This window comes from Mustela erminea, chromosome 16 (genome assembly GCF_009829155.1).
Source record: "Mustela erminea isolate mMusErm1 chromosome 16, mMusErm1.Pri, whole genome shotgun sequence".
In the NCBI taxonomy this organism is placed as follows: Eukaryota; Metazoa; Chordata; class Mammalia; order Carnivora; family Mustelidae; genus Mustela; species Mustela erminea.
In genome coordinates this window covers 15,344,233-15,368,276 of record NC_045629.1, presented here as the reverse complement: position 1 = coordinate 15,368,276, position 24,044 = coordinate 15,344,233, and the positions used below count along the sequence as shown (strand labels likewise).

The 24,044-nt window shown below is 40.5% G+C and overlaps 1 protein-coding gene across 3 annotated transcripts in view; it reads right to left on the bottom strand.

The window, feature by feature from the left end:
• Positions 1-24,044, bottom strand: part of NKAIN3 (sodium/potassium transporting ATPase interacting 3) — a 621,391-nt gene that overhangs the window by 37,953 nt on the left and 559,394 nt on the right. The gene's annotated exons all lie outside the window — the stretch shown is intronic.

Below are 24,044 nucleotides of genomic sequence, written 5' to 3'. Positions count from 1 at the left end.
ATGTCAAATATCCAGAACTGAAGAGCCTATATAATCCAATAAAATAAAGATTAAGAGTATATAGTAATGATGTCTGTGAATCTTAATAGGAAAAAAATCTTGTTTTTAAAAAACAGCTGTGATTTTATTTTATTTTTAAAAGATTTTATTTATTTATTTGACAGAGAGAGAGAGAGAACAAGCAGGCAGAGAGGCAGGAAGAGAAAGGGGAAAAGCAGGCTCCCCACTGAGCAGAGAGCCCGATGCGGAGCTCGATCCCAGGACTCTGAGATCATGATCTGAGCTGAAGGCAGAGGCTTAACCCACTGAGCCACCCAGGTGCCCCCAAAATAGCTGTGATTTTAAAGAGCTTTTCTATTACTGCTTAGCTGCAATAACTTTCTATAACAGTACACAGGAATGGGAAATATTTTCTAGATATTTGACTTAGCTTTTGACTTGAGATTTCCAGTTCTCATACTTTTAAAATGACCTCAAATTATTCAGAACATATATTTTTAAGTTTGGACTATTTAGAGAACAATTTGTAGTAGCACTCATTATTACTACAACTATTTTAATATCTAGTCACCATTTATTTATTTATTTATTTAATATTTAATAGTCAATTTTATGGCTATAAAAGGAATCAAAAATGTTAATTGTAAATTAAATACCAATCATCTACTTAATTATTTGAAATGCTCTGAGACTATAAATTCTATTTAAATACTAAATTGTTTTGTTAATTATACCATAAGAAAATGCATTAACTTTGAGGTCATTAATCATACAATGACATTGAAGAGATAATTTGTACTTTGGCTACTAATGGTTAAATAAATGCAGGTGCCAAAGTGTAGGCTTTCTACCTTTTCATGTTGTTTTCTGTACTTATCATACTGAGAAGGCAGTTCTTACTTTGTGGAGCTGGAGACACGGCAGTTCCTGGAGGACAGAATTATGAATCCATCCCGTCGAGTCTAAAATTACTCTTGAGTACTTTGATAACAAATACATACCTAATTAGTGGCCATACAGTCTGTGTTCTTACTTCTCTCGCTTGTTGAAGTCTATCCCCACCTCCCCCTTATAAAATAACATTCGGAAAGGAAATGTTTCCGATAGTCCCTGTGTCAAAGACTGAAGTTCTCAATACAGAGAACAATCTATCTAGGGTTTGTGACCAGCCTGCAGATGAAGAACCTGAATCTGGAATTCACCTCCAGAGTGTCTACACGGGGCAGGTTCAGGTGCTAGTTCTTCTTCACTTGCTGGAGTGGATTTCATCTCACTCTTTCAGGAAAATGCAGAGGGACTGGTGAGCTAAGAGGGCTAGAACCGTAGGTGTTGGAGCCAAGGAAGAGACCACCAAAGAGCATCTGTTGCTGGTTGATGGTCCCTTCACCAGCGAGACTCTTGGAATGCTGCTTCTCCAGCTTGTTCATCAACTCACAGAAATTGTGGTTGAGTTTGTTCATTTCCCCGTAGAAGATGTCCCTCAACTTAGAAATGTTTTGGAAGATGGTCACAGGCTATAACACTATTATAAAGAATAGGCAGCTCCTTTAGTGGTTCCTGGTTCAGACTGCAACAACTGCAGTTAGCTTTTTTTTTTTTTTAAGATTTTATTTGTTTATTTGACAGAGAGATCACAGGTAGGCAGAGAGGCAGGCAAAGAGAGAGAAAGGGAAGCAGGCTCCCTGCTGAGCAGAGAGCCCAGTATGGGACTCGATCCCAGGACCCCGAGATCACGACCTGAGCTGAAGGCAGAGGCTTAACCCACTGAGCCACCCAGGCGCCCCTGCAGTTAGCTTTAAACACAGTCTGGGCTTTGATGAACTCTTCTTCAGCCTGGCCACACTGCCCTCCTCTTTTTTCTTGCATAATGCATCACTTCCAGGTGGTGCTGGGCATGGTCTCCGTCCATGAGTTTACAATCCACTTAGCAATTCTTTTCTTCATCTCGCTGAATGAAACTACATAGTTTTCCATGATTCTCAAAGCCTGGTCAGTTCATTTCTCTTCGTAGTCTTCCTAAAGGAGGTCATTATTCCCTGCAGTGGTCATGGGGTTCTCATGACTGTCCCACTCACTGCTGTTGATCTCCTGTAGGCTTTCTGAAGTTCCCTTTGAACTTTCATGCACCACTTTCACTGCACTCAGGATGTTCTTCAGGTCCTTATATAACTTGTGGTCTCCTGTTAATTACTGGTTTATTAGAAAAGGATATAATTCAGGAATAGCTAGATGAAAGCAATGCATGAGGCAAGGTGTGGGGGAAAAGTGCAGAGCTCCCATGCTCTCTTGAGTGCACCACAAATCCCTAAGTGTTCACCAACCTGGAAGCTTCCTCAGATGTTCTTTTATAGACATAAAAGAGAGCACCTGAATTATTCACCTGAATAATTTTTTAAGAATTTTTTTTTACTTAATTTTATTGTCTTATATTTCTTCCTTATAGTTTTAGTGCTTTGAGTTATACCAAAAATACCAGGTAAACTGTATTTTCTGGAAAGATTTATTGTCTGCGTACTGAAGAGAAGTGGCCAGTATATTTACTTCTTTTCCAAATGAGTCTTTTGACTGATGGAAAGTAAGATAGGGGTCTTAATTATAGTTACAGCTCACTATCTTTCCTCATTCAGTGAAGTTTTTGTTACTGATGAAACGGGAGACACCCGGTTTTAAAAGAACAGATAAATGTATAGCAACAGAAAATTTGTCAAGTTCAGTTATTCACTAATGGAGCTTAATAATATCTTGATAGATGACAAGAAAGGAATTTTGGCTAGGTAATTGAAATATACAGTACCATTAGCTGAAGCAGTAAGATAAAGACATGCCACACTAAAAATATTAGCTCATTCTCTGGGCCTTCAAACAGAAATTGCCAGCCTTAATCTCAATGTTACAACAAATGAATTAATTAACATATATTCTTTTACTTTTGCTTTATTGATGGGCACACTAATAAAATATTTATTCCAAAAATTACTCTTGCTATCATGATTAACCAAACTGCTGCTTAATTAATAATGTTATTCTCATGAGAACCTGTCTAGACATCATGTTAATCACCAATTTGTTGACGGCTGACTGTTGTATAGTTCTTGGTTTCCCAGAATACGAGTTGAAATAGTCCCTGTGGCTTTCTGCTTATCTCCAAGAAATGGAATAACATGCATTCTTGCCAACAGCAAAGACACATAAAGTAAATAATACCAGGATAGTCCCGATTATGTCTGCTTTTAATACAGTTTTGAAGGAGTCAGTAATTTTAAAGACACTTCTCTCCCACTAAAACCATCCATTCTCTATAGTTAGAACATGTAAATGATTTTCTCCAAGTACTGCGAATTCTGACTGCATAGATCCCATCTTTTTTGACATAGTAAATGAATGCAAATGACATTAAGACTAGATTCCAACACCACTTCTTGTGTAAAAGATTGAGTCGTTTTTGCAAGTAGGATTTGTCTATGAGATTGATTTGTTTTGGCCTGCAGGCCTTACATAAGGGTTGGCAGGATTTGGTTTCACACATGTAGAAATTAGGATGAGAGCCACTGGCTGTGTGTCCTGCTAGTTGTGGATCTTCGTTAAGAATGAATCAGAGAAATGAGTCGTCTCTAGAAGTATGACTGTCTTAAGGGATCACTTTCAGATGCAGCAGATGGATGAAAAATCTCATCTAAGGAACTCAGAAGAGCTTGTACAGGCCCTGGCTTAGGGTGAACGAATCGGTGGATTTGAGGGAAGCTAAAAGGATCCTTGATCAAAAATAACTTCCCAACTACCTTCCTAAATTTCTCAGCATTCACATCAACATTTAGGCATTAAAGTTTAAGAGATTCCTTAAGGAATGCCAGAAGTTTCTCTACACAGTACCAGGCTCTAAAATGTTCTTTGTTAGTCAATTTTTCCTCAAATCCAAAATAATTCTGTAAAGGTCTTGGCCAAAGCCATCCATAGGAGGAGGGAGAAAACATTTCTGTCAAACACTTCATTCTGTGTAGAGCTTTATCCTTATGAAAGTCATAAACTTGAACATTTGCGAGTAAACCCTTCTATATATAATTTATTGGGGTTAAAGTGTTAAGTTGCTTATAAAAGGAAGCATAAGTACTTAATATTAAGAACTGTGCAGCATTTGGGATTGACTCTATAAGCTAGCAAGTTAGCCTGTTACTGTTTCATGGAGGCTGGGTCAGAGACAAAGGACTTTATTACTCAGAGCTCAGCAGCCAGCATCAACTTTATATCTCTGAGGCGTTGCCCTTGGGCCATGATGGACCCCTGCACATATAATGGGTTCCGTTACAGGAGAGGAGCGTTGAGCTACTTTTACAGCAAAGGGAAGCAAGCCTACTCCTTGTTGGGGTAGGATGGGGGAGCAGTGACCTCATCCCTAAAGGTTGTTTGCTGAAAACACGATCCTGAGAAACTGATCAGGTAGACTGATTATAAATGTGGGAGTTATCAATGTATCTATAGATGGTATTTAAAGCTATATCACAATAAGGAAATGAGTGAAGTTAGAGAAACGGGTTAAAAGATGAAGTTCTGGAACATTTTGACATTTAGGGTTTGGGGAGAAACCAAGAATCCGTAAAGAGACTGAACAGTCTTGACCTTTTCAGTGACTTAAGAATTCAGTACAATGACATAAGAAAGCAAGGGTGGGGTGCCTGGGTGACTCAGTTAAGCGTCCAATTCTTGATTTTTGGCTCAGGTCATGATCTCATGGTCAGGAGATTGAGCCCTGCATTGGGCACCACACTGGATGTGAAGTCTGCTTGAGATTCTGTCTCTTTCCCTCTCCCTCTGCCCCCCGACCCCCAAAACCAAGGGCAATCAACCATGCCAAAGGTCTCTGGTAAGTTAAGGACAATGAACATGAGCCTTGACCGCTAGACTGGGTAGTGTGGAGCACATGGATGACCTTGATGGGAGTTGTTCAGGTGGAAAATGGGGCAAAAGTTTGACCAGAGTGGGTTCAAGAGAAAATAGGATGTCAACAATTCTTTCAAGGAGTTTTGGAAAAGGAGAATAGAGAAAGGAATAGTAGCTGGAAAAAGATGTGAGGTCAATGTAGTTTTTCTGTTCGTTTGTCTCAGCTTTAGTTTAGTGTTTTTAATTTGTTTGTTTGGTTTTGTTTTTGTTTGTTTTTAAAGAGGGACATTAATACAGCACGTTTGTTTTCCAAGAGGAATACTTTTTTTTTTTTTTTTTTTAAATCATGATTCACAATTTGGGGGTAACGGAAAACAAAGATTATTTGTCTATCCAAGCACACATCACTTTTATCTGCTTCCAAGTCCTCTATAATCCTGCCTCAACTTGGCTTTCAAGGCTTATTCCCCACTATTCTCTGGCATGAGCTGTCTCCAGCTCCCAGGCATATCCCATTCTTCGCTTGCTCACAACCCCCTAACCCAGTCTCACATCTCTGCTTGCACAGACACTCTCATCCTTTAAGCCCTGTTGTAAATGTCACTTTCTTTGATCTCTCCCATGAATACACCTCTAGTCTGAACCTTCTCAGTACTTTGTTTTTGTATCTCTAATGGAAGTTCCCAATATCACTTTGTGTCAGAGCTATGCATCCATTTGTTCTCTTCCCAGTAGGTTTTCGAAGGCAGGACTCCTCTGGGAGCTGATGCCAAGTCCACATCCCCAGAGTCCTGCCCTGGTTCCTTCAGGGAGAAGATCTACTCCTTCTACTTCTTTGGCACATCCTCAGGTTCTTTCATGGAGGCCCGTTTTATCGATTTGCATGTTTGTCTCAACTGCCAGGCTCTTTCAACGTGAGAACTTTTTCTCAACTTGACTTTGCTTGACTAAGTTCTGAAACTTAGTATTTTGCCTCGTACAAAGAAGGTACTTTTTAAATGGTTTTGAACAAGGCAATGATGGGAAGCATGGATGTCAAAGCAAAGTGTGGGAAGGAAACCAGTATGGCTAGAATGAAGGAGATGAATTTCAGAATTCCAGCACATTAGCAGCCCTGAAATTTCCACACCAGTTACCCTGTTACTCAGCTGATGTAAAACCAGCTCTGCCTGTGTGCATCAGCACCTGTTATCCTGATTTGATAGGTTCCATAGATTTTTCTGCTTTGCTGTGATAATGTCTGGGTCATGTAATAAACACAAGTACAAGCCAGTGATTGTACCATCTTGGGAAGATGGATAGGACATAAACATGTAGAAAGAAATGGGATATTAAGCTCTTTTCACTGATGACTTAACTCTTGGTTGGGTTTATATGAAACCAAACAGTTCAAGTATATTGAAGGTAGCTAATGTGTTCCCAAATGCACACTACTTCCTTCAATGAAGGAAGGAGAAATAATACGATGGAGTAAGAATTTTTCAGCCACCTGATTGAAGTGATACAATGGTTGTCATGATGGATGGTAATGCTTCAACTCTCACAGCAAGCCTGACTTCAGCATGCCCTGGAGGTATGTCAGAGTCCAGACACACAACACTTGGTTGTTTCCTAGTCTAGTGTAGTAGAGAATCTTCTGACTTTCTCTTCTAGAAGGGGGTAGGGGTTCAGCTTTGTGCCATGGCTCACCCTGAGTTTTGGACTGGACAGCAGGCATATCCTTCCTTCCTAGGGAGTGATCAAAGAAACCCTGGGACTGAAGAACAGGCAGCTGGTGGACAGTCTCATCTCACAGTGCTGTGTGGACACATTTCTTTCTCTATGACTCCCGGGAGGGCCTTTTTGTGCAACTGTCACCCACGCCCATCTGCTTTCTCTTGCGTGCCCCGCAGAATAGAAGTCTAGGATCTTGGGATCTTCAGGGGAAGAAGTCAGAGGAGGAACTGGTTTTTTATTTATGTGGATCACTCTGGGGAGGCTGTGAATCCTAGTGAGTCCTAACTTCTTTGTTTTTAGTCAAGCTGTCCCTACGTTTCCTTCAGGAATCCAGAATTAGAGTTATGTCTGTTTATGGAAGTGCCCTATGCCAACTGAAGCCTGAAATTATTTGAAGACATTTGGTTCAATCTCCTAAGAGTCCCACTGGCACGCTGGGCTCCAAATGAATCAATGAATATGGAAATAAGTTGTTTTCTCCACGATGACCATAAAAATGCACAACAGCAACAGCACCGCATTTATTCGGGCTTTGGGGATTTATTGCCCTTATGTGTATGGGAAGCACTTGTATAGACAGTCAAAATGGAAAACAAATGGGTTGCTGGCTTCTACCAAGGAAGATAAGCCTTTTAATGACATGCTTTTGTGATGCAGACCCTTTGCACAAGCCAGCTCAGCAATATCGTAGAGGACACAAGTGTTACTCTGATTCGCAGAGCGTAGTTGTCAGACTGTGCATTTCTGGTGGCAAGTTGTTTGAAGAATAAGAGCATTATTTAAACAACAAACAAATACACAAATGTACCTTTTCAGGTAGATCATTTTACCTAGGACTTTTCCAAATGTTCACTGTCAATTTCAGTAATTCTTCAATGATATCGTGTGAATAGTTGGGTAAGGTTACAGTACCCAAGTGTCATGAGGTAATCTGAAGAAAAATGTTTCTATTAAGAAAAACTTCATCTGGCTTTTAGCTGCTTTACAATCCTAAATGTAAACTCAGAATTTTTGAATATGTAAAGATTCTTCTAAGTGGAGTTTGGTGATAAAGAGTTGTTTTCGTGACAGGGTCAGAATGTGACGGGTGAAGTCTCGGGTGAGCCTACATGTCTTCCTGGCTCTGCGGAGTCCTAAATAAGCCAGGGTGCACGGAGCTCTGCCTCTTCCTTTCACCTGACCTTTCAAATGGGAATCAGGTTCAGGAAATTGGAGTAAAAGCTGGGCTTGGGCAGGAGCCTTCCCCTCCTCCTGCATTTGCCCAGACTGACCTCAGACTTGCCTGTTTGACCTTCTGTTCCCTTTTCTCATCTTGAGCTACTGAATTCACTCTCTGACAACTCAAACCTCTTTCCTTAGGACTTGTTTTGAATCTTCTGTCTAGCTTACTAGAGCATATTGAGTCTTTTTGTACCCCTTTCATGTACCTTCAGTGTCTCTTGAGAGACATTTGGGCTGGATAAGGAGGGTAAGACTGAAAGAAGGTAGTTTAAAAACAATTTTTTCAATCTTTGTTGTTGTTTGGTTTAATATATTTTACTTTAGGAGCCAGTGAGATTTCTAGATGCTTAAAGATCTAATTTACACTTTTAAAAAATCTCTGTAGATATACCTTACTCATAAATATCCTTAAAAATAGATTATACTATTTATGTAGTTGTAAGTGAAATGAAATGGCACTTCTGCTTCTATTTCAGGTATTTAAGGATGAGAATAGTTGGCATTATGTTGGACTACTGATTCCTGTTTTAGTTCTGTTTCATCAGTAATCAGACTGAAACTGTTCTGCTGTGTGGACAACCCAGGAGGAAGGCATTGGTTCAATGGTAGTTCGAGCTGTGTCTCCCTACTCTGCCCTGAAAGGTAGCAAGTGTGTGGGAGGAAGCTCTGGTGCCATATACACTCAGTGGGAGCGAATGGTGTTCTATAAGCTTTAAAAATATGGCATCTTGTGGTGCCTGGGTGGCTCAGTGAGTTAAGCCTCTGCCTTCGGCTCAGGTCATGATCCCAGGGTCCTGGGATTGAGCCCTTGATCTGGCTTTCTGCTCAGCAGGGAGTCTGCTCCCCCGCCCCCGCCTGCCTGCCTCTCTGCCTACTTCTGATATCTCTCTGTCAAATAAACAAGCAAAACTTAAAAAAATATATGGCATCTTAAGATGGCATTCAAGGTCCCCCAAGGCTATCTCCTTCAGAATCATTACAGAAAGTATATGTTCCCTACTAAGTTTGAATAGCTCTCTACTTTTTTACATGGTGTGAGGGTGAGCTGAGAGAATGATTTCATTCATTACAGAGAATTCTAGAGAATATCTAGATGGCATATATTATACTGTATTTTTATAGTAATAATCTAATACTTCAAGACAGGTTATATCCACTTACAAATCATGCATATTTACATCTCATTAGAAGAAGAGACCAAAGGGACAATTTGTAGCCACATTTTGAGTATTTACCAGGGCTAGTACTTAGTGTTAATTTCTTGGTAACTTAATTTTCACAACATATTCGTGAGGTGAGTATTATTATCACTCTTCTATGAATGAGGAACCCAAAAATCTGAATAACTTGCTTCTGGTTACATATCGAGCTACTAGTAGAGTCTGGAATCAATCACAGATCTTCAGTCTGCAAAGGTCTATGCTTTTGACACGGTTCAAACTGGGCAAGATCTGCACTCACAGGGCAAGATCTGAAATGAAGATGCTCGTTTTATTAGAGGTTCCCCACTGACTGAGCAAGTCATTCATACTGTGCTCCTACAGCCATAGGCTCTCCTTCCTTCTTGTTCAGCAACAGACCACACTAAGCCCCAACCCGCTATCACTTTTGCTTCTCATTTTCTTGCCCCCGCTCTTGGGTCACAAAGTAAAGTAGAACTATAATGCTCAGGTCCTACAAATAAATTACATTGAACTGCTTCAGCTGCAACTTTGGCTTTCATCTCCATTCTCAAGTTACCCTTGGCTTCAGCCTTAGCTTTGGCTTCATTTACTTGGCAAATTCTGTCTTCATCTCTAGCACACGATCTTTAGGGATTCTTCTAGACAGCATCAAATCCTGACAGCCACTAGGCTCCCTTAAACCCATTTTGGCAAATAGGTTTATCTTACTCATTCACGGGTTCCCATCTCTTCAGATGAAGAGAGTACATTAATAGATTGTTCCATAAGCTTTTCCTACAATAAAAATCTTTGGTTTTATGAAAGTTCCACATTTAACTCAACACATTTCTTAATATTTCCTATTACTTTGTTGAGTGTAGGACAGTTAAAGTAAACCAAATAATCTATCCAAAGACACAATTCATTGTATTTTCTTCCTATATTTTTCTATTATGCCTTTTTGATATGTCTGAGGGTAAGGAATCTTTCCTCTTTATGATAACCAACCCCTTTCACTGATGTTGTTTTCTTATCTTGATTTTCAAAGATCTTTCTTTTGCTCTTTGGAGTTTGTCTGCGATATCTTCTTTTCACAGACTCTCCCTTATGCCTTCAAAAACGTTTAGTTTCCCCTTATCTTACAAAAATGTCACTTGATTCTGTTATGTCTTACAGCTTCTTCCTTCCACCCACAAATTTCTGAAATGAATGTTTTTATCAGCTGCTGCCTTTCCTTTGCTTTGCATTTCTTCCTTAATTCACTGCAATTTGGCTTCTGGCCCTACTTTTCTGCTGAGACTGCTCTTTTAAAGGTTAGCAGCCTACATTTTGTCAAATCTAATGGCCTTTTTATCCATCCAAATTCACATAGTATTGGCACTACGTTCCAAGTTGACTGTAAGTGTTAGGTTCTGCCAGGCTCCCACATCTCCATCCCTGCTGGGCCCAGTTAATCCACCACTGTTTCTCAGCCTGGCCACAGCATCCACAAGCAGTTCTTACTGTGGCAGCAGAGACCAAAAGACTCTAGGTCAATGGTAGGACTCAGCAACAAGTCACTCTTTGACATTAGCAGCATGGTCCTTATTGGTGTTATGTTGATATCTCCTTGGGTAAAAGAAAGCAAGCAGGGACAGTCCAGGCTTGGCACAAAATTAGTAAGAGAAAAATCTGCCTGGGATCTGGGGAGGAAGAACCAAAACAAACTTCAGGAGAGGATCAAAGTCATCTCTGATCCTGACTATTGTCACTAGCTGAGGTTGTCCTCATTCAAGAAAGCAATGAAAGCCAGGATTCAGGCTTTGGGGTGGTGATGCCATCTCAGAGCTCTTGACTCAAGGGATTAAAAACCAGTGGGACAGATTTAAGAAGAGTTGAGGAGACTAGAAGCAATAACAGCTCCATGAGAAAAGGGAGTCTGGAAACGAGGGAGAGAGGCAACTGGGATTGGAAGCCACCTTCCTTCTAGTTTAGGAGAGAAGTGGTAGGGATTAGAGGAAGGAACCAGAACTGAGACTGACAGCATAGTTAGGAATAGATTAGTAAGTATATACAGTTGACACACTGGCCGTCATTTGTACAGGGCTCTTATCAGCTATCCATCTTAGAACATGGAATTGCTTCCAGACCCTAAGAGCTATTTGGGAGAGGGCTCTTAACATACTACCAATCTTGGTTCTCTCTAAACTGGGGTGGTAGAAGGGGGGAAGGTACTCACTACTTCTCTAACTCAAATGCACATACACATTTTATGGGATTTTGTTCAACTGCAAATTCTGAATCAGGTAGATTTAAGGTGGAGCCTTAGATATTGCATTTCTAGCAAGATGCTGGTGGTTTGCTGACTGCTGTTTGAGCAATAAGGAGTGAAAAAAGCAACTGATATTATGAGCAGCTGGGGTCAGGCAGAACCTGTCTCTCGGAGGAATCAGCTCCAGGTTCGGTCCCTTGGCTTTGGTCCTACTAAAATTTAATAAATGCAGTGGCTAGAATAAAAGACAATGTGGATATTTATAATATGCCACCATTTGTTTAAAAAATGTGGAAGAAGAGAATATATATTCTTATTGGTTTGTATGTTGCAGTAGATTGCTAGTTGCCTCTTCCATGTTTATTCTCCCTTTATTCTTTACCAACAGAACTCCAATGTTTGGGAGTGGCAAAATGCCCAGCTTAAAATCTATCCCCTCAGAGGGCTAGTCAATTAGATGTGGTATGGGACTTTTAAATCTCTTTAAAAGGACCTAGCTGCCGGGAGGCATGCCCTTTTGTTCTTCCTTCTTTTTGGCTGGAATGTTGTTGTGATTGATTTCACTGTAGCCACCATATTGTGATCATGAACTGCCTTTCAGGGTGAAAATTGTGTCCCAAGAATAATGAGGAAGAAAGATAAAGAGCCTGAGTCTCTGATGTCCATGGAGCCAGCATTATTGGCCTGCTGTGCCTGCCTCTAGATTCCTCTTGGATGAGAGAAAAACAAATCCCTACTTCTAAATAACTGTTATTTGGGCTTTTTAAAAATATGTAGCTTAATTCAATTACTCATTGGTACTGTGTGCACATAGTATTTCTCAGAAGGTTACCTGAGAATGGATATCCGCTATTGCCTCTTGGGAGGGAAACTGACAATACCCTGGGTTAGGGGCTGGGAGGGAAATTTAAATTTTATAGCACCCCCTCTGTCCTTTTTGGAGTTTTTATTCCAAGAACATAGCCGTAAGAGACAGTCACAGATAATAAACACAAACAATAAATAACAACAACAAAACACAAACAAGAAAGCAAAAGAGTGAAACGAGTAATATGAGAACCTTGAGTTCTTGTGCATGTTCAAGAAAAACACAGTTTGAATTTCCAATGCCTGTTTTCACATCCTTTGGGTGAAATTTTCTTTTCATTAAAGATGAAAGTGGACCCAGCTGTATTATATGAATTTAATCAGATATTTGTACATGAATGGAAATTGGCATGCAAGTTGACATTCAGCTCAACTCAGATTTTCTTTTTTGCTTTCTGCAGAATTTTACGTCAGGGTCACTATGCAAATCATGAAAGCTCCAGCATTTTTGCCACTGAAATAAGATCTCCAAGATTTTGAATTCATATTTATGATTGATAACAAGCGAATCAACAGCTGGGGAAAATGTGTTTTAGGAGTTTGTGTCTTTGTTGGGTCGTCATATAACTGAGTTAATCTATTTAATGGCGTGGTAAATGTTCGTTGGTAGTGTCATTTTACGGCAAATATCACAGGAGACACACATCTTTCTGTGTGATCAGAATCCATTTAGTCAAGATCATTCAAGAATCTTCTGCTCACACAAACATCTCCATTTGCTTTTCAAGACTTGTTTTACTGTGAAGTCAATCTTCTTTTTCCTTTAGCTAGGAAAAATATTTCTTCTTTCACCCAAACATCCCATACTTCCTCATCATTCCTACTCTTTGATCATGGATCATTTCAGTGTCTGCAAGACCCCCTCCCTTTTTACCTTTCCAGCTGTATGTTTATTTGTGTGTATACATGAGTGCATACAGCCACATGAAGGAAGTAATTCAGATCATGCCACTAAATGCCACAGGCTTCTTCAATATACACTGAGTCACTAGAGTGAATATCACAAACTGGTGTCCTTTGTCTACACCCAGGCCACAAATAGACTCCATTTGGTTCATATACCATTTCCTTAAAATGTTAAGATTGTTGCTAAAAATAAAACAACATTTTGGGAGATCACATTAGAAGATGTAACAAAAAATGTCAAATTAAGTTTCCCTTAAAAAAACTGGGAAAAAAAAAAAACTAGATGTGAAGTCCTGCATATCAATAGTCAGCCCAGACTGAACAGTTGCTGCTCTTTAAAAAAAAGAGAAGTCTCAAGGTTTCTGGAATCTTCATACCCTAATGCCTGCCTCTTGGCCATTCGAGTCTTTCTTCTTATTGTATGGGCACAGGGATACATAAGGTGGGGTATGGAAGCTCGAGTGGGGAGGTGAGGTGAAGAAGTTGACCTGAGCACCAAATTCTATGCAAACATTTGTGAGTCTCTGCATTTGTCTGGAGAAAGAGCTCATTGCCTCAAGCATGTTGAGAACAATGAACTGCTTATATCCAGAATCCCACACTGACTGTCTATAGTTGTGTGAAATAATCCCACAATTTTTTGTCCTCTTTTTCAGTCAACTATTTAAACTAATGTATACTTTTAAAAAAAGATTTACTTATTTATTTGAGAGAGAGAAAGCGTGTGAGTGAGGGAAGGAGCAGAGGGAGACGGAGAGAATCTCAAGCTGACTCCCGTCGCAGGGCTCTATCCCAGGACCCTGTGGTCCTGACTTGAGCCAAAGTCAAGAGTCAGAAGCTTAACTGACTGAGCCACACGAGTCCCACTCATGTACACTTTTAAGATGGAATGGAGTCTACTGAGTATTAGGGTTCTCCTCGACTTTATTTTGTAGATCAGGAGAGCGGCCCAAAGAGCTAGTTATCACCACCTGACACATCTCATTACCATTTCTTTAGTATTTTTTGCCTCTATGTCTGACTTTTCCAAATTATTGACAAGCTCCTGGAGGAGAGAGTATCATTTTTTTTTTTTTCCTGGAAGTAAACAGAAGAATGTATAAGTGAGTACCTAATTAACATTTTACCTAATCAAACCACGGCAGTTTTGACACAAGAGCACCTTTCTTCTCAATCTTCCTATTTGAGGTTTTCTTTTCTTTACATTTTATTTCACTTGAAATAGTGACAAACCCAGCTTTGTTTATTTATTTCCTTTGGCAGTATATTTGTATCTATAATTTCAAGTATATGATTTGAGCATTTCACTAGGGGGCTAATAACCACAGCCTGGAAAGTATAAAGATAAATCTTATTCACACTTCATTAGATCAAGAAACATTATCTCACATCAGTTAATAGGACGATAGTTTTTAAAATGTCTGCCTTCTTACCCCCATGGTGCTAATGTTTAGTGAAGACTAGTATGAGAGCAGATTTAGAAAGGATTTTCCAGATGTCATGTGAAATGCTAACCTTTCTACGTTAGCCTATGACTAGAAAATAATGTTATTTTGGCTATCATGCTGCATCCTCTCCTTTGCTTTTGTTTTGTTTTTAAATTCTGAGGGATTTTGCTTTATGTGATGCGTACAGATGTCGCTGCTCAGAAAAGTAATTAAACAATTGTGCAGCAAAGAACTATTAAAATATGTTTAATCCTCGCTAAAATGGACAAAAGCAACACAGGAATCTATTGTACTCTCTACCTCACACATATTCATCAGTCCCACTCTTGCTGTTTCTGCTTTTACTAGCAGTTTTAATCCTGTGAATAAAAGGAATTTAAGCCTTATTCCACTTATGAGGGATTCCCAAATAATTTTCAGCAGGGGTTTCTCGGACACCCCTTCTCTGCTCCTCTCATCCAACTATCATATTTGTTGCGTGAAGGTGGGAGGGAGAACGGGGAGAGAAGGAAGAGGAAGGAGGAGGAGCACGAGGAGCACCAGGAGCACCAGTGAGATGCAGAGAAAGAGAGAGGGAAGGAGAGAGAGAGGAAGTCCCAGTCTTCATTCTTAGCAAGAATTTATTTACATTTTAGAAATAGTGAAATCTCCATGTAAATCGCTAAATTAAGGAAAGCGTTTTGCTGCTGCTTGAAAGGTTAAATAAGAATAGTATTTCAGCAATTAATAGTGAAGTCCTGCTGGCTCTCTCTGCCTCTGAATTCCACCCCCTTCTCTACTCTCTGGCCTCTGGAGGGGTCCTGTGTCACCCTCACCTTGCTCCCTTTCAGATATCCTCAGACGTTGCACTGACCTGAAAGGAAAACCACAGCCATCTTGTAGTCTTCCAAAGGATAAAATATTAAAGGGATGGATCCATTGAACCATCTTAAAGGGACAAAAGTTGTGAAATGGCACCTTAGCCAGTGGGTGGAGAAGGGCTTTCTCTAATGGTGAGAGAGGCTGTGTGTGTGGCAGACATGGCACCCAGAGAAGGGGGCACCCACTTCCCTTCTGGGTGAACAGGCCAGCCCTGTGGGAAGGGGCCCCGAAATCCGGTCTCCCTTGTGGCCCAGGAGGCCCCAGGTGAGTGTGCAAGCTTGCACGTGTCAAGAGCACAGACACTCAGGGTGTGCTCTGGTGACAGCAGCAGAAGAAAACTCAGCTCACAAGTTTGGAGTGATAATTCTTTATGTTTGAACACATGTCATACTTGGTTGCTTCTTCTACACTACTGCCTAAAGGACACAGGGGAAATTAAGCACTTTAATTGGGGGCAGACAAATTACCTTCCAATAAATCAGAAAACAGCTCCTGGAACATAAACCAGTTGAAAGGAAAAACTAGCCTGAATAGCTCAAGTGTTTACCTGCATCCTGCGTGTAGGAGGTGGGCTTGAATGAGGAAATTACCTACATGACATACCCTTTCATCATTGTTCAAGTGACCTAACAAAAGGAAAATCAGAAACCAAGACAGAACTATCAATGCTCATTTGCCAAAGATCTCTTTGGTGGTCAGTATCCTTATTTGCTGTTAGAACATAAAAATGTTTCAATAATCCCCTTGGAAGGACAGTGTTTTTCAAAGTTTAGTAAATGTTGGCCTGCTATCTTTTCAAGGGGCCTATTAAAACATTTTAATGCTGCTTCAGATCAACTGATTCATGAAGGGGACTGTGGATTCCAATAGTCAGAACTGTCCATGGAGCTGAAGACCTGTTCAACTGAAGAGCATGGATGAAATAAATTGGGCTTACAGCCACTGCAATATACCACGCTTAAATTGGGAAGGTTTGATTAATTCGCTAGAGTGGGTCACAGAACCCAGTGTAACATTTTATGTACTCGATCACTGATTTGTTATAAAAGGTGTAACTCGGGAACTGTCAGTTGGAAGACATGCGAGGGCAAGGTAGGTGGGGAGGGGCTGTGGAACTTCCAGGCCCTCTTTGAGTGAGCAGTTCTCTCCTCAGCTCCATGTGTGCGAAAACCTGGGAGTTCTGTGAACCTTATCCTTTTGGGGATTTATGGAGGCTTTACTACATAGGCATAATTGACGAAATCACCGATCATTGACATTGATTCAACCTCCAGCCCCTCTTCCCAGCCAGAGGCCAGGGAGAGGGGACTGAAAGTTCCCACCCTCTAATCACATGATTGGTTGTCCTGGCAACCAGAACTTACCACTAGCGTGGTCTTGAAGTCACCTTATTAATACAATAAAAGACACTTTTATGTCTCTTCTCACCTAGGAAATTTCAAGAGTTTTTAGGATCTCTATGCCAGAAACAGGATAAAGCCTAAATATACTTAATCTATTTTTCTTATTATAAATCACAGTATCGCAATCTCTAAATAATATACCACTGTACATGTTTTTTCTTGCTTTTCAAGAACCAGAACAAATTCCCCTTCTCCTTGGGTGTATTTTAATAGTTAAAAAAGATATTTATACAGAGAACAAACTGATAGTTGCTGGAGGGGAAGTGGATGAGATGGGCAAAATAGATGAATGAGATTAAGGGGTACCAACTTGGAATTATAAAATATGTAAGTCACAAAGATGAAAAGTACAGCATAGGGAATACAGTAAATAATCTCGTAATAATGTTGTATGGTGACTACACATACTGTGGTAAGCACTGAACAATATATCGAATTGTTGAACCAATATACTGTACATGTGAAACTAACATTATATATCAATTATAGTTTAATAAAAATGAGATTTAAACAATGGTGAGTATCAGAATTCCATAATGGTTAGATGTTACCAGTGGGAAGTGATGGCTCTCTCCTAGATAGAGCCACAGGATTTACTATTGGCATCTCTAGTTGTTACATTCACATAGGGCTTTATTGGTGGTGTTTAGAAGGACCGCTTCTGGTATTCAACAGAATTTTAAATTTTTATCTTGCATTCACTTTATATTATTGTTCTTCAGGCCTAGTCCATTCCTGGAACACAGCATTGTCTAATAAACTCATGCTTAAATATTAAATATAGTTTTTGGAACCTCCCAAATAAGGGCAGCAAAGGTAAAAGGGGCCCATTCAAAACTTGCCTGTTGGGGAAGGAATAAAAGAAAACAAACACTTCAGTGGTACAGAATAGAGAGGCCAGAAGTAGACCCATATAAGTATGATTAGCTGACCTAAGATAAGACAATGGAATATAGTAAATTCTCAGGTTCAGGAGGTCTACCCCTCTGGGAAACCACTGGACAGCTTTTCAGTATCTTTTACAATTGGGAGCATCCTGCTGCCCATTTGATTTATGGGCTTGGGATAGTGGAGAGTAAATATAGTGTTTTTAACAAATGGTGCGGGAACAACTGGACATCCACATGCAAAAACACTGAAAAACCATTCCCCAAAATTGACTCAAGATAGATCATAGACCTAAGTGTAAGACATAAAGCTATAAAATTCCCAGAAGATAATAGAGGAGAAAGTCTCGGTAACCTTGGATATGGTGATGTCTTTTTCGATACAATACAAAGGCACAGTCCATTAGAGAAATAATTGATAAGATGAACATTAAAATTAAAAACTTCTGCTCTACAAAGACACTGTAAAGAGAGTGAGTAAACAAGCCACTGACTTGTGAAGAAAATATTTCTTCAGATTTCCTCAGACCAGTGGAGAAGATATTTACAAAAGACATGTCCGATAAAGGACTGTTATCCAAAGTATAAAAAAAAAACCTCTTAAAACTTAGCAACAAGAAAATGCACAAGTGATGGGGCGCCTGGGTGGCTCAGTCAGTTAAGTGTCACGTTTGGCTCAGGTCATGATCCCAGGGTCCTGGGATGGAGCCCAAACTGGGCTCCCTGCTCTGCGAGGAGCCTGCTTCTCTGTCTCCCTCTGCCTGCCACTCCCATTTCTTGTGCTCTTTCTCTCTCAGTCAAATAAATAAGTAAAATCTTAAAAATAAAAATAATAATAATAAAAAGAAAATGAACAAGTGGGCCAAAGACCTGAAGAGACATCTCACAAGAGAAGATACTCAGATGGCAAATAAGCATATGCAAAGATGGTCGACAGCCTGTCATAAGGGAATTTTAAGTTAAAGTAACAATGAGATAGCACTACACACCTACTAGAATGGCCAAAGTCCTGAACACTGACAACACCAGATACTTGGACGGATATGGAGCAATAGGAATTCTCATTCATTGACAGGGAAAATGCAAAATGATACACTTTGGAAACAGTCTGGCAATTTTTGACAAACCTAAAGTTACTCTCAATATTTGACTCAGCAGTCATACTCATTGGCATTTACTCAAAGGAGCTGATAACGTATGTCTACATAAAAACCTATACGTGGATGTTTATAGTAGCTTTATCAATACTTGTCAAAACCTGGAAGCAACCAAAAGGTCCTTCAGTAGATGAAAGGATAAATAAACTGTGGTACAGGGACGCCTGGGTGGCTCAGTTGGTTAAGCAGCTGCCTTCGGCTCAGGTCATGATCCCAGGGTCCTGGGATCGAGTCCCACATCGGGCTCCTTGCTCGGCAGGGAGCCTGCTTCTCCCTCTGCCTCTGCCTGCCTCTCTGTCTGCCTGTGCTCGCTCGCGCTCTCTCCCTCTGTCTCTGAAAAATAAATAAAATCTTTAAAAAAAAAAAAAATTAAAAAAAAAAATAAATAAATAAATAAAAAAAAATAAAAAAAACTGTGGTACATCCAGACAATGGAAGAGTATTCAGTGCTAAAAATAAATGTTATGAAAGCCACAAAAAGATACGAAGGAAACTTAAATGTGTATTATTGGATGAAGGAAACCAATCTAAAAGGCTATACACCATATAATTCCAACAATATGACATTCTGGAAAATGCAAAACATTTTGAAACATAAAAGCATCAGTAGTTGCTGGGGATTAGTCGGGGAAGGAAGGACGAATAGAGGTGGAACACAGAAGGGTTTTAGGGCAGTGAAACTATACAGCATGATACTCTAAAGATGGACGCATGTCATTATACATTTGTTAAAATTCACAGAATGTACGGGCACCAGAAATGAGCTTTAATGCACATGATGAACGTCTGTGATCATGATGAGCCATGATGAGCCTCACTGATTGATACAAATGTACCACTCTGGTGTTTTCTTTTTTTAATTAATAAATTAATTTTTAGAGCATTGTAGGTTCACAGCAACGTTGAGAAAACAGGACAGAGAGTTCTCATATACTGCCATTGTGGAACTTCTTTTTTTAAAGATTTTATTTATTTATTTGGCAGAGACAGCAAGAGCAAGAACAGGAGCAGAGAGAGAGGGAGAAGGAGAAACAGGTTTCCCGCTGAGCAAGGAGCCCAATGTTGGGCTCTCCTGGGATCATGACCTGAGCTGAAGGAAGGCACTTAATGACTGAGCCCCCCAGGTACCCCACCAGTGGGATTTTGATAACGAGGCATTGCCTATGAGGGGCAGGGATTATACCGAAAATATCTGTACCTTCCATTCAATTTTCCTGTGAACATAAACAAGCTCTAAAGGTCTATTAAAAAAAAAAAAAAAAACCTCATAGAAAAAGAGATGAGATTTGTGATTACTAGAGAAAATGTGGGTGGGGTGGGGAGAATATTGGAGGAAGGTGGTCAAAAGGTACAAACTTTGGCTTATAAGGTAAGTACATACTAGGCATGTAATGTGCAGCATGGTGATTAGAGTTAACACTGCTGTACGATAGAGCTGAAAGTTGCTAAAAGAGTAGATCCTATAAGTTCTCATGACAAGGAAAGAAGCAATTTTTTCATTTCTATGAGATAATGGATGTTAATTCTTATTTATTGTGGCCATCATTTCACACTATATAAAAATCAAGTTATTTTGTCACATACGTTAAAACTACAAAGTGCTGTGTGTCAGTCAATTAATTATATCTCAATAAAACCAAAAGAGAAAAAATAGTCTATTTTTAAAAAGGTCAGTATGTTACATAAATTAAACATACAGATTAAACCAAATATAGTAATGACTTTCAATGTGAAGCTTCTATTGAATTTAAATGAACAGTCCCAAGACCTGTACACATAGTCATGGCCCCTTCTTTCCAGTATTCAGTAGACCTGGGGCTCTGTCGGGTGACAAGTAGGACAAGGCAGCTAGAAACAGGAGTCTCCAATCAGAAGTCCCTATAGAAAGGATCCCTACACCAGTTACTTGCTTTGTCTTCATCATAAAACAGAGGAATCTGGGGAATGGGGCGTAGGTGGATTAAACCATAATTACATCTTTAAAAATTCCCGAGTTGAAGGAAAATAGATCAGTGTATTTAAATCCAAGTGTGCTTACTGAAGGACTCTATCTTTAATCGTGTTCCTTTACCTCCTTTTACCCCCAAACTCTGTTATAAAATAACTAGTCCCTTCTCCATGCTAACTTCTGGGCTCAGATGGCTGGAGGATGGGACGCGGGATTTTAAATAAATGCTATTTTTGTTGTGGAGCTGATTGTGGGGCTTTTGAGAAAGGACCTCCATCTACTGAGGTCTTAGACAATCTGGTTGAAGGCACTGCAAGATCACAAGGAACCGTGGGAACCATGTGGTCCCTCTGTTTCATGCAGAGAGGATTAGCATGGTGGTAAAAGGGCCAGACCATTGGGCGCCCTAACCCGCTTTGGCACTTATTAGATGTGTTATCTTTGGCCCATGTCTCCCTCTCTCTGTATCTGGATGCTCTTCTACAAAATGAGAGTAAATGACATCTAGTCCATGAATGGAATTTGTTTGGATTAAATGGATTTTCATTAGCAAAGTGATTAGGTAGTGTTGGGCAGACTGTAAGCCTTACATATGTGTGCTAAGGTAGGGACTGGGGGTCCAGGCCCATGAGAAGTCTCCAGAGTGGAAGGAAATTTTGTGACCTCTACTTGTGGGTAAGATTCTCTGGGGGCTGGATTGAACCTGAAGCCAGACCTCTGCAGGAAACCATTCTCTCTCTTCGGTGGAACCATAACCTAAGCAGGCAAGGTGGAACAGTTCATTGGGGCTTGCCAAGCACTGAACTCTCTTATCTGTCCTCTGGAGGCGATTCTTTCCTTGATGCCTTCTATTCAAGGACAACTGCAACGGCACAGATAAAGTTCCCTTACGGAGAAGTATTCATCGAGGATCTGGTAACTTGAGTTTCTTCAGTGGTTAATGCATATGCTAATGGCTACCCACAAAACTCTCATGTCAGAGCAGCCAAACTACACATGGAGGTTTTGCTTTTTCTGAGAGGATAAAATAACTGATAAGAAAAGGATGATTTGATTAATGAAGCAGTTATCTCAGTTGGAATTTTGTGGGATGACTTATTTCACAGAAAGAGATGTAAAACTAACAAAGCAGCATATTCTTCTCTTCAAACGTCTGGTATGTTTATTGCCTTACTAAAAAATCCTCTGAACATTCTAGAACATGGGAAAAATCAGAAAAAAAAAAGGGAAGCTGAATACAAAGTAAGTTATTGCACATATCTGATCCTTGGCTGAAATGCGAAGTATTCTATTAGATTTCTTTGTATCTCTCTGTATGTTGATACTGCCATTTATCAGAAAAAGAAGCCTCCTTCTAATTATTGAGAAAATGAAGGATATTGTATTGTGTGTATAAAAGAATCAGATTTTGGTAGGAACAAATAACTTATTATTTTCAGATTAGAAATTTTAACTAGAGAGTGAGGATGCTGGTTCTAGGTCCGAATCCAATGTGTGCTACTTCAAGCCTGACCACGGGCAACTGCAGAGTCCATACTTGGCAGGTCTCATGGGAAAGTGGCCCTCCCACACCAGACTTTGTGCACACCACTGCTTGCTTGTCTCTGAAGGGGGCTGTAGTCAAGGACCCAGTCTTGAGATCTCTCTCTCTCTCTCACACACACACACACACACACACACACACACACACACACACACACACAGTGTCTAGCATATCTGTATTCCTACTTTAGGGGCCCTCCCCTTCGGAGACCTTATGATTAGGCAGCTCTCAGTGGAGGCCTTTCTCAGCGGCTTCTGTTGATACCACATTATGGGGAAGAGGGGGTTTGAAGATATTTTTCTCTCCTCTCATTCAATATTCAGTACTTAAAAAAAAAATCAGTACTTTTCATTCTACTCTCTACTGCTTCCTCCCGCCTGGCCCCCAGGTCCATAAAAGGACAGGAGTCTTTAATCTGGGGTTCCCTTGGCAGTGAGATGATTCCTCACATCCCACTTACACTAAATACAACTGACCTTCACGCTGGTCCCATTCCGTGGGGAAAAATGGAACCTTGGGGGAGCCAGTACCGTCTTTCCCGCCTCTCGCTTGGACCATCACAGTAAGTGAATGAAAGCTTGACTGTTACTTTCTAACTGACCACTTGAAGGGGTATCAGCCCAGTTCAGCACTCTTGACTGGGAGTACACAGGACCTCATGGTTTTCACTCCTACCCCACTGAGAAATATCCCTTCTGTCCACCATGCCATTTGGCAGGGGATCCCTTTCTTACTCATTTAAAAAACAAATGTCCACAATGGTACAACCATGTCCCAACATAGCAGTCTGTTCTGCTCCCTCATGCTTGTGCGGGAAGGGGACATGGACACCGCTGTCAACGTGGATGTTCCTGTGTTTGCTTTTGTAGCTGCGCCATCATGAGGAGACCCATGCGCTGCGCATGGACCTTCTATACTGTAGATGCCACTGGAGTCTCCGGGCCTCTCAGATGTGGAAGATGCCTGGGTCCAAACTGAGGTGAACCCCAAGTCCTCCCGCCACCGCAGCCAATTCCTTTCCCTCCATCCCACTGCCAGAGCTCTCTGTTGTGGGTTTGCAGGCACCAATTTTGCTGTATGTCAAGATCCTAAGTGGATCTGTTTCTGTTTGTAAGCTTAGATATTATTAATTTCCCTTCTCAATTCATTTGCCCCCTGGAGAAAGCACAACTGAGGTACTCTAGATGTGGTACAGAGCCTTGGTTTCTCATGATTTTCCACCAGAAAACTGGTGAGAATGGTCTTTTTACTAAGGACATGGAAGGTTACGGGAGGGACTCCCGTCCTGCGCCTTCCAGCCGCTCCTGTACCCACCCACTTACAGCCCCCTGCTATTCTCTTCCCTGGGGGTCCTCTCTAGGGCTTGGTTCTAGGAAGGACAGCCCAGAGCTGCAGCCGCCCCAGACGCGGGCTTTCCCTCCACTGTGAAGTCTGGGAAATAACATTGTCTTCATCTCATTATGCTTATTTGCTGAGCTCTATCTGGCCACTGCTTGAAAGAAAAAAAAAAGTGTAAATATTAAGCATTAGGGTAAAGCGAGTCTTCTGTTGCCTTTAACATCTAGAATCATTCCATAGCAGAACCATTTTTCCATACCGGAAAAATGCCATCTGAGGAAATGTGTTAAAAACAAAAGCCCGTCTTTGATTCCACTATTCTCAATACGAATTTTTGTGGGGCTAAAGAAGACTAACTGAAAAAGAAACCTCTCCCTGCAACCACTTTCCCAAAGCTGAACGGGAATAGCAGATGGTTTTTGTTCAGTGATTTCCATTCTTTCTAATCTCAAATGAATGT